We start from the raw sequence: 15,409 nt of genomic DNA, 5'->3' as shown, positions 1-15,409 counted from the left end.
TATTCATTCTGGTTTTAGTAATTGAGTCTTCTCTATTTTTTTTCTTGTTCTGTCTAACGGAAGTTTGTCAATTTTGTTAATCTTCTTAGAGAACCGACTTTTGATTTTTGTTGATTTTCTCTATTCTTTTTATTATTCTCTAATTTATTTCCATCTTAGTCTTTGTTATTTTCCTCTTTCTTTTTGCTTTGTGGTTATAATTTTTTTTCTCCCTAGTTTCTTGAGATGTGAGATTGGGCAATTGATTTAAGATATTTTTATCTCATGTAGGCGTTTACAGCTACACATTTCTTTCTGATTACTGCTTTTGTTGCATTCCATGTTGTTTTTTATATTGTGTTTTCATTTTCATTTATTTCAAGGTATTTTCTGATTTCCCTTGTGAATTGTTTTTTGACCCCTGAATATTTAAGAATGGGTTGCTTAATTTCCACATATTCTAAATTTCCAAAATTTCCTTTCATTATTGATTTCTAGATTCATTGCAATCATTCCATTCATACTTGCTATGATTTCAGTCCATTTAAATTATTGAAACTTGTTTATGGCCTAACATATGGTCTATCTGGGAAAATACTGAATGCACCCTTGAGAAGAATGTATATTCTGTTGGTAGTGGTAGTGTTCTGTATATATCTGTTAGGTCCAACGGGTTATAGTATTGTTTATATCTTCTAGTTCCTCAGTGATCTTTTGCTGTTGTATCCTTCATTGGATGTATTGAACAATCTATTTCCCTCCCAAATGTTGTCCGTTTTGACTCAGATATTTGGAACTCTGTTGTTAGATGGACATGTTTATAATTCTTGTATCTTTAGACAAATAGACCCTCTTATCAATATATAATGTCCTTCTTTGTAGTAAAATATTTTGCTTAAAGTCTGTTTTGTCCATGAATAGTAGAGCCCCCACTGCATTCCTTTGGTTACTACTTGCATGGAACTCTTTAAAACATCTTTTTACTTTAATGTGTTAATTTGATTTTACCATCTGTTGTAGACAGCATGTAGTTGGATCATCCATTCTGCCAATCTTAGTGTCTCATTCACATTTTTTCCCCTCTTGAACAGATACACCATTTCTTTGTTTTATTGAAGTATCATTGGCATACAATATTATATTAGTCTCAGGTGTACAATATAGCAATTTGGCAATTCTATACATCACACAGTACTCACCCAGATAAATATAGTTACCATCTATCACCACACAAAATTATTATAATACTGAGTATATTCCCTATGCTCTAATTTTCATCCCTGTGGCTTATTTATTTTATTATTGGGCAAATTTTCTACCTCTAATCCCCTTCACCTGCTTTGCCCATCTGCCCAAATCCCCTCCATCACTTTGTTCTCTGTATTTACAACTCTATTCTGTTTTTTGTTAGTTTGTTCTTTTTATTTTATTTTTTTTTTTTAGATTTCACGTATAAGGGAAATCATATGACATTTGCCTTTCTCTTTCTGACTCATTTCCCTTAGCATAATGCCCTCCAGACCTATACCATTCTCCACAGTATCTGCACCAGTGTTCATTCCCACCAACAGTACATGAGGGTCCCTTTTCCTCCACATCCTCACCAACATTTGTTGATTTTAGCCATTCTGACAGGTGTGAGGTGGTATCTCATTGTAGTTTTGATTTGCATTTCCCTGATGATGAGTAATGTTGTTTCATGTGTCTGTTGGCCATTTGTACATCTTCCTTGGAAAAGTGTCTATTCAGGTACTCTCCTCATTTTTTTTTTAATTGGGGTAGTTGTGATTTTGGTGTTGAGTTGTAGCAGTTCTTCATATATTTTAGATATTAACCCCTTATCAGATATATCATTTGAAAATATCTCCTCCCATTCAGTAGGTTGCTTCTTCACTTTGATGAAGGTTTCCTTCGCCATATAAAAGTTTTTAGGGTGGTGTAGTCCCAACAGTGTATTTTTGCTTTTGTTTCCTTTGCCTAAGGGTACACTACATTGCTAAAGTCTATACCCAAGAGATTACTCCCTATGTTTTCTTCTCAGAATTTTATGATGTCAGGTCTCACATTTGGTCTTTAATCCATTTTGAGTGTATTTTTGTGTATGGTATTAGAAAGTGGTCCAGTTTCATTCTTTTTCAAGTAGCTGTCCAGTTTTCCATTCATTGGAGAGACTGCCTTTTCTCCATCGTATATTCTTGCCCCCTTTCTTGCAGATTAATTGGCCATACAAGTATGTCTAAACTGTTCCATTGATCTATGTGTGTATTTTTGTACCAGTACCATACTGTTTCAATAACTTTGTAGTATATCATGAAATCTGAGATTGTGAAACCTCCATCTTCGTCTTCTTTCTCAGGATTGCTTTGGCTATTGAGGGTCTATTGTGGTTCCATAAAAATTTTAGGATTATCCTAGTCATGTGAAAATGCTATTAGTTTGATAGGGATTGTATTTAATCTGTAGGTTGTCATGTGTATTAGCGACATTTTAACAATATTAATTCTCCCTATTCATGAGCATGGAATCTCTTTGCATCTGTTTGTGTTGTCTTCAATTTCTTTCATCAGTGTTTTACAGTTTTCAGAGCACAGGTCTTTCACCTTCTTGGTTAAGTTCAGTCCTAGGCATTTTATTCTTTTTAGTACAATTGCAAATGGGGGTTATTTTCTTAAGTTCTCTTTCTGCTACTTTGTGTATAGAAATGTGTGTAGAAAGAGTGTATAGAAATGCAACTAATTTCTGTATATTAACTTTGTATCCTGCAATTTTACTGAGTTCATTTATTAGTTTAGTAGCTTTTGGGGGGTGTCTTTAGAGTTTTCTCTGCATAGTATCATGTCATATGCAAACAGTAGAAGTTTTTTTCTTTTTTACCAATTTGGATGCCTTTTATTCCTTTCTCTTGTTTGATTGCTGTAGCTAGGACTTCCAGCACTTTGTTGAATAAAAACAGTGAGAGTAGGCAATCTCTGTCTTTTAATTAGACATCTCCTAGTGAGGCATTTTAAATATCTTAGGGTTTGTTTTGTTTGTTTAAGTATCTTAGGTTTTTTTGTTTGTTTTGTCTTTTGTTGTCTTAGGTCTTGTTTTTTTACTACATATTTTAGAGTCATGCTATTAGGGTTTGCCTTGGAGATTAAAATTGACATCTTAAATTAGTTTAATGCCAACCTCATTTAAAAATATATAAAAACTTTGATTCTCTGTAAGTCTCCACCCTTGTTGTTTGTTTGTTTGTTTGTTGTTAGCACAAATTACATCTTTGTGACATATCACAAATTATAAGTCTATACTTTATAATTTTTCCACAGTACATCAGGGTTTCAAATCAGATAAGAGAGAAATGATTACTGCATTACTTCATTCTTCTTCTTGTAACCAATTTCCACAAATATCTAGGGCTAAGACAATACAAATTATTCTCTTTACAGTTCTGATATCAGAAATTCAAAACCCATTTTTCTAGGCTGAAGTCAAGGTGTCACCAGCACTGACTCATCTGGAGGCTCTGCTAGGATAATAAACTTTCTTGACCCTTTCAATTTAGTAGCTGTGTCTATTCCTTCACTCAGGGCCTCTTTCTCTATCTTCAATTACACCACTCCATTGCTCTTTTCTTTTTATGTCTTTCTCCTCCGACTATGACTCCTCCTCATTCCTCTTATAAGGAACATGTTGCAATGGCTCAAATAATCGAAGATAATTTCCTCATCTCAAGGCTCTTAATTTAATCATATTTGTAGCACTCCTTTTGCTAGATAATATAACATGCACAGGTTCTGGGGTCTAGAATGTGGACATATTGTGGGCCTATTTTCAGTCTACCATGACTCAAACAAAAAATACATTTAAGCTATCAGTTGTACTTACCTATACACTTTTACTGATGCTCTTTCTGTCCGTATATCTGTGCTACTGTCAAATATTCTTTCATTTCAGTAGGAAGGGCTCCCTTCAGGAGTCTTCCCCTCTTGCAGAAAAATGTGTTAACAATGAAGGTTCTGTTTTTGTTTGTGTTGGATTGTTCCAATTTTGTCATTTACAAAAGATAGTTTTGCTGCATTTAAAATTTTTGGTTGACATTTTTTTCCTTTCAGTATTCAAATATATCATCCCACTGGATCTGACCTGCATGATTGCTAATGAGAAATATGTTATTACTCTAATTGAGAATCTCTTGTTGGTGATGAATTACTTCTTTCTTGGGGCTTCCAAGGTCCTCCCTTTGTCTTTTATTTTAATAGTTTAATTATGATATGTCTTGGCATGGATCTCTTTGAGTTTATCTTACTTTGAGCTTGTTTAGCTGACCAGATATGTAGATTCAGGGTTTTCATCAAATTTGGGGTACTTCTTTTGTTTTTGTTTTTTGTTTTTGCTTTTACGATACTTTATTTTTTTTAATTAAAATTTTTATTTAAATTCTACTTAGTTAGCATATCATGTAATATTGGCTTCTGGAGTACAATTTCGTAATTCATCACTTACATTTAACACCCAGCGTTCATAATAACAAGTGCACTGCTTAATACCCATCACCCATTTAGCCCATCCCCCACCCACATCTCTCCATCAACCTTCAGTTTGTTCTCTATTATTACGAGTCTCTTATGGTTTGTTTCCCTCTCTTTTTTTCCCCCTTTCCCTATGTTCATCTGTTTTGTTTCTTAAATTCCACATATGAGTGAAATCATGGTTTTGTCATTCTCTGATTTATTTTGATTAACATGATACAATCTAGCTCCATCCGCATCATTGCAAATGGCAAGATTTCATTGTTTTTTTTTTTTTTTGGCGGCTGAGTAATATTCCACTGTGTGTGTGTGTGTGTGTGTGTGTGTGTGTGTGTGTATGCGTAGATATAGATATCTACAGCACATCCTCTTTATCCATTCATCTGTTGATGGATGTCTGGGCTCTTTCCATAGTTTGGTTATTGCAGACATTGTTGCTACAAACATTGGGGTGCATGTGCCCCTTCAAATCACTATTCTTGTATCCTTTGGATAAATAACTAGTAGTGCAACTGCTGGGTTGAGGGTATTTCTATTTTTAATGTTTTGAGGAACCTCCATAACGGTTTCCAGAGTGTTGCCATCAGTTTACATTCCCACCAACAGTCAATGGCTGTTCACCTTTCTCTAAATTGTTGATAATGCTGCTGTAAATGTTGGGGTGCAGGCACCCCTTCAAATCTGTATTTTTCTATGTTTTGAGTAAACACCTGATAGTGCAATTGCTGGGTCATAAGGTAGTTCTATTTTTAACGTTTTGAAGAATCTCCATATTGTCTTCCAGAGTGGCTGCACCCAGTTTGCATTCCCACTGCAATCCTTGCCAACATCTCTAGCTTCCTGAGTTGTTAATATCAGCCATTCTGATAGGTGTGAGGTGGTATCTCATTGTGGTTTTCATCTGTATTTCCCTGATGGTGAGTGATGCTGAGCATCTTTTCATGTGTCTGGTAGCCATCTGATGTCTTCTTTGAAGGAGTGTCAGTTCATGTCTTCTGCCCATTTCTTAACTGAATTCTTCTCCTTCTCCTTCTTCTTCTTTTTCCTTTCTTTTTGTAGGAGTTGAGTTTGATAAGTTCTTTATAGATTTTTGGATATTGGCCCTTTATCACGTATGTCCCTGGCAAATATCTTCTTCCATTCTGTACGCTGCCTTTTAGTTTTGTTGATTGTTTCCTTCACCGTGCAGAAGCCTTTTATCCTGATGAAATCCCAATGGTTCAGTTTTGCTTTTGATTCCCTTGCCTGTGGAGACGCGTCTAGCAAGAAGTTCCTGTGGCAGAGGTCAAAGAGGTTGTTGCCTGTGTTATCCTCTAGGATTTTGATGGTTTCCTGGCTCACATTTACATCTTTCATCCATTTTGAATTTATTTTTGTGTGTGGTGTGAGAAAGTGGTCCAGTTTCATTCTTTTGCATGTGGCTGTCCAATTTTTCCAACCATTTATTGAAGAAACTGTCTTTTTCTTTTCCATTGGATATTCTTTCCTGCTTTGTCAAAGATTAGTTGACCATCTAGTTGAGGGTCCAGTTCTGGGGTCTCTTTTCTGTTCCATTGATCTGTGCATCTGTTTTAGTTAGGGTTCATTGTTCCACTCCATGAGCAAGAAATGCTTTCCATTTCTTTATGTCCTCTTCCATTTCTTTCATAAGTATTCTATAGTTTTTGGAGTACAGATTTTTACCTCTTTGGTTAGGTTTATTCCAAGTCTCTTATTGGTTTTGGTGCAGTTGTAAGTGGGATGGAATCCTTGATTTCTTTTTCTGCTGCTTCATTATTGGTCTATAGAAATGCAATGGATGGGGCGCCTGGGTAGCGCAGTCGTTGAGGCATCTGCCTTCGGCTCAGGGCGTGATCCTGGCCTGCCGGGATCGAGTTCCACATCGGGCTCCTCCTCTGGGAGCCTGCTTCTTCCTCTCCCACTCCCCTGCTGTGTTCCCTCTCTCACTGGCTGTCTCTCTGTCACATAAATAATAAAATCTTTTTTTAAAAAAAGAAATGCAATGGACTTCTATACATTGATTTTATATCCTGCAACTTTGATGACTTCCTGGTCCAGCAATTTTTTTGGTGGAGTCTTTCAGGTTTTCTACGTAGAATACCATGTTGTCTGCAAATAGTGGAAGTTTGCCATCTTCCCTGCTGATTTGGATGCCGTTTATTTCTTTTTGTTGTCTGATTGCTGAGGCTAGGACTATGCTAAATAACAATACTAAGCCAAATAACAGTGGTGAGAGGGGGCATCCCTGTCTTATTTCTGACTGTAGAGGAAAAGCTCTGTTTTTTTCCCCTTAGGGGATGATATTAGCAGTGGGTCTTTCACACATGGCCTTTATGATGTTGTGGAATGTTCCATCTATACCTACTTTGTTGAGGGTTTTTATGAAAAAAATGGTTGCTGTATTTTGTCACCTGTTTTTTTCACATCTATTGAGAGGATTGTATGGTTCTTATCCTTTCTTTTATTAATGTGGTGTGTCACACTGATCGATTACTGAATATTGAAACACTCCAGCAGCCAGAGAATAAATCCCACTTGATTGTGGTGAAAAATTCATGTAATATACTGTTGAATTTGATTTGCTACTATCTTGAGGATTTTTGAATCCGTGTTCATCAGGGATGTTGGTCTATAATTCTCCTTTTTAGTGGGAACTTTCTCTGGTTTTGGAATCTAGGTAATGCTGTCCTCATAGGAGGAGTTGGGAAGTGTTCCCTCCATGTCTATTTATTGGAACAGTTTGGAGAAGAATAGGTATTAACTCTTCTTTAAATGTCTGGTAGAATTCCCGCAGGAACCATCTGGCCCTGGACTTTTGTTTGTTGGGAGATTTTTGACCACTGATTCAATTTGTTTGCCAGTTATGGATCTGTTCAAATTTTCTGTTTCTTCAGATTTCAGCTTTGGTACTTTGTATATTTCCAGGAATGTATCCATTTCTTCCACATTGCCCAGTTTGTCGGTGCATAGTTTTTCATAATATTCTCTTATTTGTTTGTTTGTATTTCTGTGGTGTTGATCTTTCCTCTTTCTTTCATGACTTCATTTATTTGGGTCTTTTGTCTCTTCTATTTGATAAGTCTGTCCAGGCATTTATCGATCTTATGAATTCTTTTAAAGAACCAGCTCTTGTTTCACTGATCTGTTCTACTGTTTGTTTTTGTTTGTTTCTACATCATTTATTTCGGGTCTAGTCTTAACTATTTCCCTTCCTCTGCGGGCTTTAGGCTTTATTTGCTTATTTTCTCTTTCCAGCTCCTTTAGCTGTTAGGTTAGATTATGTATTTGAGACTTTTCTTCTTGAGGGAAGTATTGCTAGATACTTCTCTCCTAGGACTGTCTTTGCGTGTATCCAAAAGGTTTTGGACTGCTGTGTTTTTATTTTCATTTGTTTCCATGTATTTTTTTTCTATTTCTTCTTTAATTTCCTGTTAACCCATCCGTTCTTTACTAGGATGTTCTTTAACCTCCATGTATTTATGGTCTTTCCAAGTATTTTCTTAGGGTTGACTCCAAGTTTCATAGCATCATGGTCTGAAAATATGCATGGTATGATCTCAATCCTTTCGTACTTGTTGAGGCCTGCTTGGTCACCCAGTCTATGCTCCATTCTGGAGAATGTTCCATGTCCACTTGATAAGAATGTGTATTCTTGGGTGAACTGTTCTGAGTAAATCTGTTAAGTCCATCTTCTCCAGAGTGTCATTCAAAGCCATTGTTTCTCTGTTGATTTTCTGCTTAGAAGATCTGTCCACTGCCATGATTGGGGTGTTAAAGTCCTCTATTATTATTGTATTATTTTCAATGAGTTCCTGCATGTTCTTCATTAATTGATTTATATATTTGGGTGCTCTCAAGTTAGGGGCATAAATATTTACAACTGTTAGATCATCTTGATGGCTAGACCCCTTAATTATGATATAATGCCCTTCTTCATCTAAGTATGGCTACTCTGGCTTTCTTCTGATGTCATTAACATGATAGATGGGTCTCCATCCCCTCACTTTCAATGTGTATTTAGGTCTAAGATGAGTCTCTTGTAGGCATTATATACATTTGTTTTGTTTTTTTATCCATTCTGATACCATATGTGTTTTGATTGGGGCATTTATTCCATTTACATTCAGAGTGATTATTGATACATATGAATTTAGTGCCATTGTGCTGCCTGTAAATTTAGTGTTTCTGGTCATGTTCTCTTTTTTTCTAGTGTTTGTTCCTTTTGGTCTTTCTTTCCCACTCAAAGAGTCCCCTTTAATATTTCTTGCTTGTTTGTTTTAGTGGTCATGAGCTTTAGTATTTGTTTGTCTGGGAAACTCTTTGTCTCTCCTTGTATTCTGAATGACTGCCTTGCCTGATAATGTACTCTTGGCTGCATGTTTTTCCCATTCAAAATGAATATATGTTACCACTCTCTTCTGACCTGCCAAGTTTCTGTGGACACATCTGCTGTAAATCTGAGCTGTCTCCCCTAGTAGGTTAAGGACTCCCCCCAACCCCCCGCCTGCCTTGTTGCTTTCAGGATTCTTTCCTTTTCTGCAGATTTTGTCAGTTTGACTATGATATCCCTTGGTGATGTTGGCATTTGTTGAATATAATGGGAGCGTCCTGTGCTTCTTGGCTTTCAATATCTGTGTCCTTCCTCAGATTCAGGGAGTTTTTGGCTATAATTTGCTTACATAAAACTTCTGCCCCTTTTTCCCTCTCTTCCTCTTCTGGGACTCCCACGTTAGGAATGTTACTATGCTTTAAGGAGTCACTGAGATACCTAAGTCTACATTCGTGATCTAATACTTTTCTTTCCCTCTTCTTTTCAGCTTCATTATTGTCCTTAATTTTATCTTCTGTATCGCTGATTCTTTCCTCTGCTTTGTCCATACTCATTGTCATTGTATCCAGGTGGTTTTGCCTCTCAATTATAGCATTTTTCAATTTCTGCCTGACTAGTTTTTAGTTCATTTATCTCTGAAATAGGGGATTCTCTGGTGTCTTCTATGCCTTTCTCAAGCCCACTTAGTATCCTTATGATTGTTGTTTTATATTCTGATTCAGACACCTTATTATAACTGTTTTGATCAAATCCCTGACTCTGACATCATCTTTATCTTTCTTTTGGGGTGAATTCCCCTGTCTTATGTTGTTTAGGTCAGTGTGTGTGTGTGTGTGTGTGTGTGTGTGTGTGTGTGAAGCCTATTATATTCCTGCCCCTGAAAGTAATAGCCATATTAAGAAGAGGTCCTATACTGTCTGAGACCTGGTGCTTCAGGAAGTGTTTCAGAGTGTGCACCCTGCTGTTGTGTATTGGCTGCCCCTTTGCTCAGGTCAGTCCTCTGCATAGTTTCTCCTTGCTTGCAATGGGAGTGTTTGGACCTTGTCCAATGGGTGGCAAGTTTTAACTAGGTATGTTTTGGTCTGCTTGTTAAAAGAGGTTAGATGCTATTTCCTCTAGAGCTGAAGCTTTGCAGCACTCTATGATCAGTAGACCTGGTGTGTGAAGGGGGTTTGTGCTGGTCTTCTGAGGGAGGGGCCTGCTTGTTCTGATTCTCATTTGGACTTGGCCCAGTAAAGGTACACCTGCAGTGTGCAGGGCAGTGGGGCTTGGTGTAAGTGACTCTATCTTCCACCTGGGGGTGATTTGTTCATCACTGAGGTCAGTCAGTGATGATGGCCACAGAGGAAATGACATCACCCCACTCTGTTGGCCAGGAGCAGGAGTTCACACCCACCACTCTTCAGGAAGCCCTCACAGAAGAGCCATCACCCCTCTTGTGTCCCCAGCTTCTGTCAGATCCCTGCCCTCATCCTGTCTGTGTCTGACATATCTGCCTGCCAAATTCTAGGGACTGACGTGGCACAGGCCCTCACTGATCCTCTGGGAGATGGTCTCACCGTGCTGTGGCCAGTGCCCGTTTGCCCCAGAGAAGCAGTCACAGGACTGCACAGCAGTTCAGAGTTTAGGGTAAAACACAGCAAAAAGCCAGTACCAAGTTTCACTGCCACCAGCTGATATCTCTCTTCCTATGGTAATGAACAGGGCAGTATGTTGGCACAGCCAGTCCTTTTGTCCTTGGAGAAGCCATGCCACCTCTCCCAAATGTCCTCCAAGAAGGGGAATAATTTCCCCCAAGCAGCCCAGGGATCTTCAGACCATACTGCCTGCTCCCAGGCCTCTGTCCCCCTTCCCCACTCGAGTAGCAGTAAGCCGCCAGGCATGCCCCCAGTGATGGTGCCGACTTGTAAAACTTCAGACTTTGTGCTCCGCTGCTTATCATGACTTGCAGTAATCATCCCCTCTCCTTTTCCCAGTCAATGGTTTTGGGGAAGAGTTTTTCCTGTGCAATCCCCCGTGTGTGCTCTCACTCTTTCTCTCTCTCCGTCTCTCTCTCCCTCTCCTGTCTCTGTGATCAGGCCTCCCTCCCCTCTACAGCACCCACAGTTTTTCTCTCCCCAAAATCAACCCTCTGCCCCGCCTACGTTCCATGACGTGGCCATATTTCTACCTGCAGATGTGCAGTTTGTTCTCTCAGTCCTTGTTTTCTTGGGTGCTCAGAATGATTTAATATTTATCTAGCTGTGTTTGAGGGAGGAGGCAAGATTACTGTCCACCTGCTCCTCCATCATCTTAACTCCTCTCCATTACTTTATCAAATAGTCTTTCTCTTCTTGTAACTGTTTAGGTAACTTACCAAGGAGAATATATTTCCACTGGGGAAGCTCTAAATCAGGTCAAATATAGGCAGCCTTGCAAGTGGAGTCTTCCAAGGAACATCTCAGACACATAAAATAATGAAAAATCTTTGGGGGTGAGGTTTTAAAAGACCTTGTAGTTTTGTTCTCCTCTCTTTGGTGGCTATAAGGATGCAAGAAGAATGCAAGCTCTTGTTTTCCAAGGCTATCATGGAGCTCAAAAGAGGAGGATGGGATTAGGACAAGTCAAAATCTATAGTCTGATGATCTTTCCAAGATTCAGTCAGTTTTTAAAAAACGTGTAATATTTTAAGTAAATACTTCTCTGCTTGCCACAATTTTTTTTTTCAATGTCTAGAGCTTTGAAAAAGCTATTTCTAAGAACTCTGCTCTTTGGTGGAGAGAACCTCCTTTTTGGAGGTCCTTCCTTCCAAAATGTTCTGACAGTATTAGCTATCCTTTTTGTGAAAGAAACAGAGGTTCTTTTATGTCTCAGTTCAAAGGTGACTTAGGAGACATCTTGGACCCTTACAACAATCTTTTCCATCCATTAATTGCTAACCGTGTGATCTAGGTGCAGATACTTTACTTCTCTGGGCCTCGGTTTCCTTGCCCATGAAATGGGAATAATGCTAGTAAACTACTTGTGATAGAGTTTAAAGGAGTAAATATGAATAAAGTGCTTGGAACAGTGTGAGACACACAGAAGGTGCTATGTAATTGACATTACCAGTAGCAGTACTATTAAATTGCATGGAATTATGATTTGGCTAAGACTTACATTCTAGGGTTACTCCACAGGCACACACTGTAAAGTGCTTAATAAGTGTTTGTTACTATTATTACCTTCATATTCCCCGGTGGGTGCCACATAATTTGTCCAAGATCACAGAGCTAACAAAGAATAATGCTAGAATTTTCACTGGGATCCTTTTCACTAACTGGAATACTGGACCAAAAGGCTTTGCCCTTCACATACATAAGAGCACCCACTCTTTCACTAACTGCAAGGAATAAAACCCTATAAACTATATGGTTAACACTTATATAGCTTAAATATATGAACAAACAAAGGCCATACATTGCATGATATATGTACAGTGGCCTGAGAAAGGATCTTTAAATGGAAGATCTACTCTCCCTCCTGAATTACCAATTCATATAGTTTCACCCATTATCTTTACTCTTTTAGCTACTCTTCTTTCTCTGAATCTTGAATGAATGATGAATAAAGAACTGCAGCCAATGGAGACCTGATGGTACCCTGTTCTCAGCAAGAACCTAGAGGACTGGGCTCCAGTTTCCATTTTCAGCCTGAGTTGGAGGCCGTTCTTCCAAAAAATGTGGGTCCTCGTGTATCCAATCCCATTTCCTCAGGGTTCCAAGGGCAAGAAGGACACCCTCATGCAACCCAGGTCACAAAGGCCACTTTGGCAAGTTCCCAAACACTTTTGTCAGGACCTTTACTAAAATAAAGACTTCTAAAATCCTGCTTTGATGGGAACCCTCCACCTCCACTTCAGAGAACCACCTTAATACTATAGGCAATGCAAACATGAGCAAATGCCTCCTACCAAACATCTCTAAATCTTAATTCAGGAGAGATAGTCCTCCAAAAATATTACAAAATTCCACCTGAAAGTCCCCAAACAACATTTACTATAGGTCCTCTGCCCTTAAATGTTGCCCTGGTTCCTACAAACATACGCACATGTCAGAGGATCCCTGAAGTTCATACCTCTTCCACAAATGTTTGCCTAGTGTTTCATAGGCCAGGTTTTACTCCTTCTGACTCTGTGCATGGGCAGAAGCTAGTCTTCCTGTTGGTGATAAAGCTACAGAGCAGCAGAGTAGCAGCTAATGCTGCAATCACCAACAACATGGATCTGGATTCAGCCAAGTTCAACACATAAAGCCAAAGAGGACCCAGAGGCTGGGCCATCCCATTATCAAAGAGGGACCTGAAACTTAGTATCTCTTCAAATCTACTTACTATCAAAAGGGGTGGTTCCTTGTGGGCGTTAGAACTCCTGAACCATCTTCCTCAGGGTTCAAAGGAAGGTTGTTGTTGGCACAGTGCTTGGGAAATGGGGAGAGTTTAGGAGATAGCAAGAGGGAGGTGAGACTGGGGGTTCCTCAATGCCATTATGTCATAGAAGTATGTTTAATTAATATCTCTGTTTCATGGAGTGATATTCTAAATGAAATAACGGGGAAGCTTAGGAAAGTTGCCAAATAAGATGACCCTGAGCTCAGTCCATCCCATGTTTACAACTAGATATCATCCACATCCAAGTCCATCAACCAGAGAGTGATGTGAAAACAGGCAGAACAAACTCCACCACTAAATACAGAGAAGAAGCTGCATCCAAAAGGTTAGGGAGGTCATAAGAAGGGAGAGATATTGCCTGCAGGAGAGAGGGAACTGTAATTGGAGAGGGCAGAGCAATGGGCCCTTTCACAGCAGGATGCTCACACAAGGACTACTAATCCCATGATAGTTGGCTTTAAACACCAGAGGAGCTAAATTCCATTAGTTTATATAACAAGTGGGCCTTGGAGCCTGGAGCTTTGGAGGTCAGCTGAGTCAGCACTGGGCGAGCTGGGAGGGCAAGCTGGGAAGGGTCACTGCCCTTAAGGAGACAGACCCTGCGTGGAGAGACAGCATACAAATGGCAGTTTACACAATGTCATGGGCAAATGGGACAGATCTGTTCCACTGATTTTAGAACATGTTGGGGACTTCTCTGAAAACAAGGAAGCTGGCAGGTGCCATTGTCCTCTCCCCTCAGCATAGGCACAGATACCTGCAGAGACAGGACTGGGTTGCTGAGTACTTCGAACATGCTACCCTAAGCCCTGAGCTCAGGGCAAATTTTGTTGAAGTCACATGGGAAGCCCGCCCATCTGCTGGGTACACAGCTGCCATCACATGCATGGCCAGCTACCATGATGCACCTGGCCTCACACCCCAGCCACCCACTCCAGCCACCTTGTGGGCCGCTCCCAGTTGTCACAGTGTTTCAGGAGATCCAGCATAGGACTAATGGCCCAGCATGAATCTTGCTAACATGACGACTCTGCTCCCAGGTTGCCCAGCAGGCAACCCCCTCCCCTCCCCCAGAACTAGCCTGCCTGGGTCCCACTAACACCACACAGAGAACAAAGTGCACAACAGGAGGGAAGTCGGGGCAGACAATGCCTCTGAAAGGAAAAGTGACACAGACACAACGGCAGGACAGTACCAACAGACATACAATACTCTTCTGATGCGCCAGGTTCTGGTGAACAGGGGACACTGCACTGCACTCATGATCTCGTCTTCATAAAGTCACTACTTTCAAAAAAAGACACATATTGCATGGTGCACTGGGTGTCACGTATTGCATGGTGCACTGGGTGTTATGTGCAACTAATGAATCATCAAACTTGACATAAAAAAATTAAAATTAAAATTAAAAATTAAAAAAAAAGAAGATGTATCCGACTTTCCTATAACACAGAAACAGACACAGAGAGACAGACAGTGAGAAGACAGGTGAATTCTGTCCCAAAGGAATGGGACAATGCCATGGCCAGAAATCTGAGGGAAACAGACTTATGTAATATGCCTCATAGAGACTTTAAAGCAATGATCATAAGGATACTCAGTGGACTTGAGAAAAGAGTGGAAGACATGAGTGAGACCCTTAACACAGATATGAGAAATAACAGCAGAGATAAAGGGCTCAGTAAACAAAATGAGAAACATACTTGATGCAAAGGAACTGTGTAGAAGAAGCAGAGGTGTGAATTAGTGACCTAGAAGACAGAGTAATAGTAAATCAAGCTGAATGATGGAGAAGGAAGAATTATCCACATGAGAATAGACTTAGGGAACTCAGTGACCCCATCTGACACAGTAACATTCATAGCATGGGAGTTCCAGAGGAAGGAAGAAAAAGGGGGCAGAAAATTTTATTGGATGAAATCCAGAATAGGAAACAGACATCCAGATCCAGAAGGCACGGAGAACTCCTATCAAAATCAACAAAAGCAGAGCAATGCCAAGACATATTGTAATTAAATTGACAAGATATAGTGTTAAAGAAAACAATCCTAAGAGCAATAAGACAAAGGAAGTCCCTAACCTACAAGGGAAGACCCACAACACCAGCAGCAGACTGCTCAACAGAAACTTGACAGGCCAGAAGCAGGTGGCATGATATATTCAAAGTGCTGAAGCGGAA

This window comes from Ursus arctos, chromosome Y, assembly GCF_023065955.2.
Source record: "Ursus arctos isolate Adak ecotype North America chromosome Y, UrsArc2.0, whole genome shotgun sequence".
NCBI lineage: Eukaryota > Metazoa > Chordata > Mammalia > Carnivora > Ursidae > Ursus > Ursus arctos.
This window is presented reverse-complemented; position numbering follows the sequence as displayed.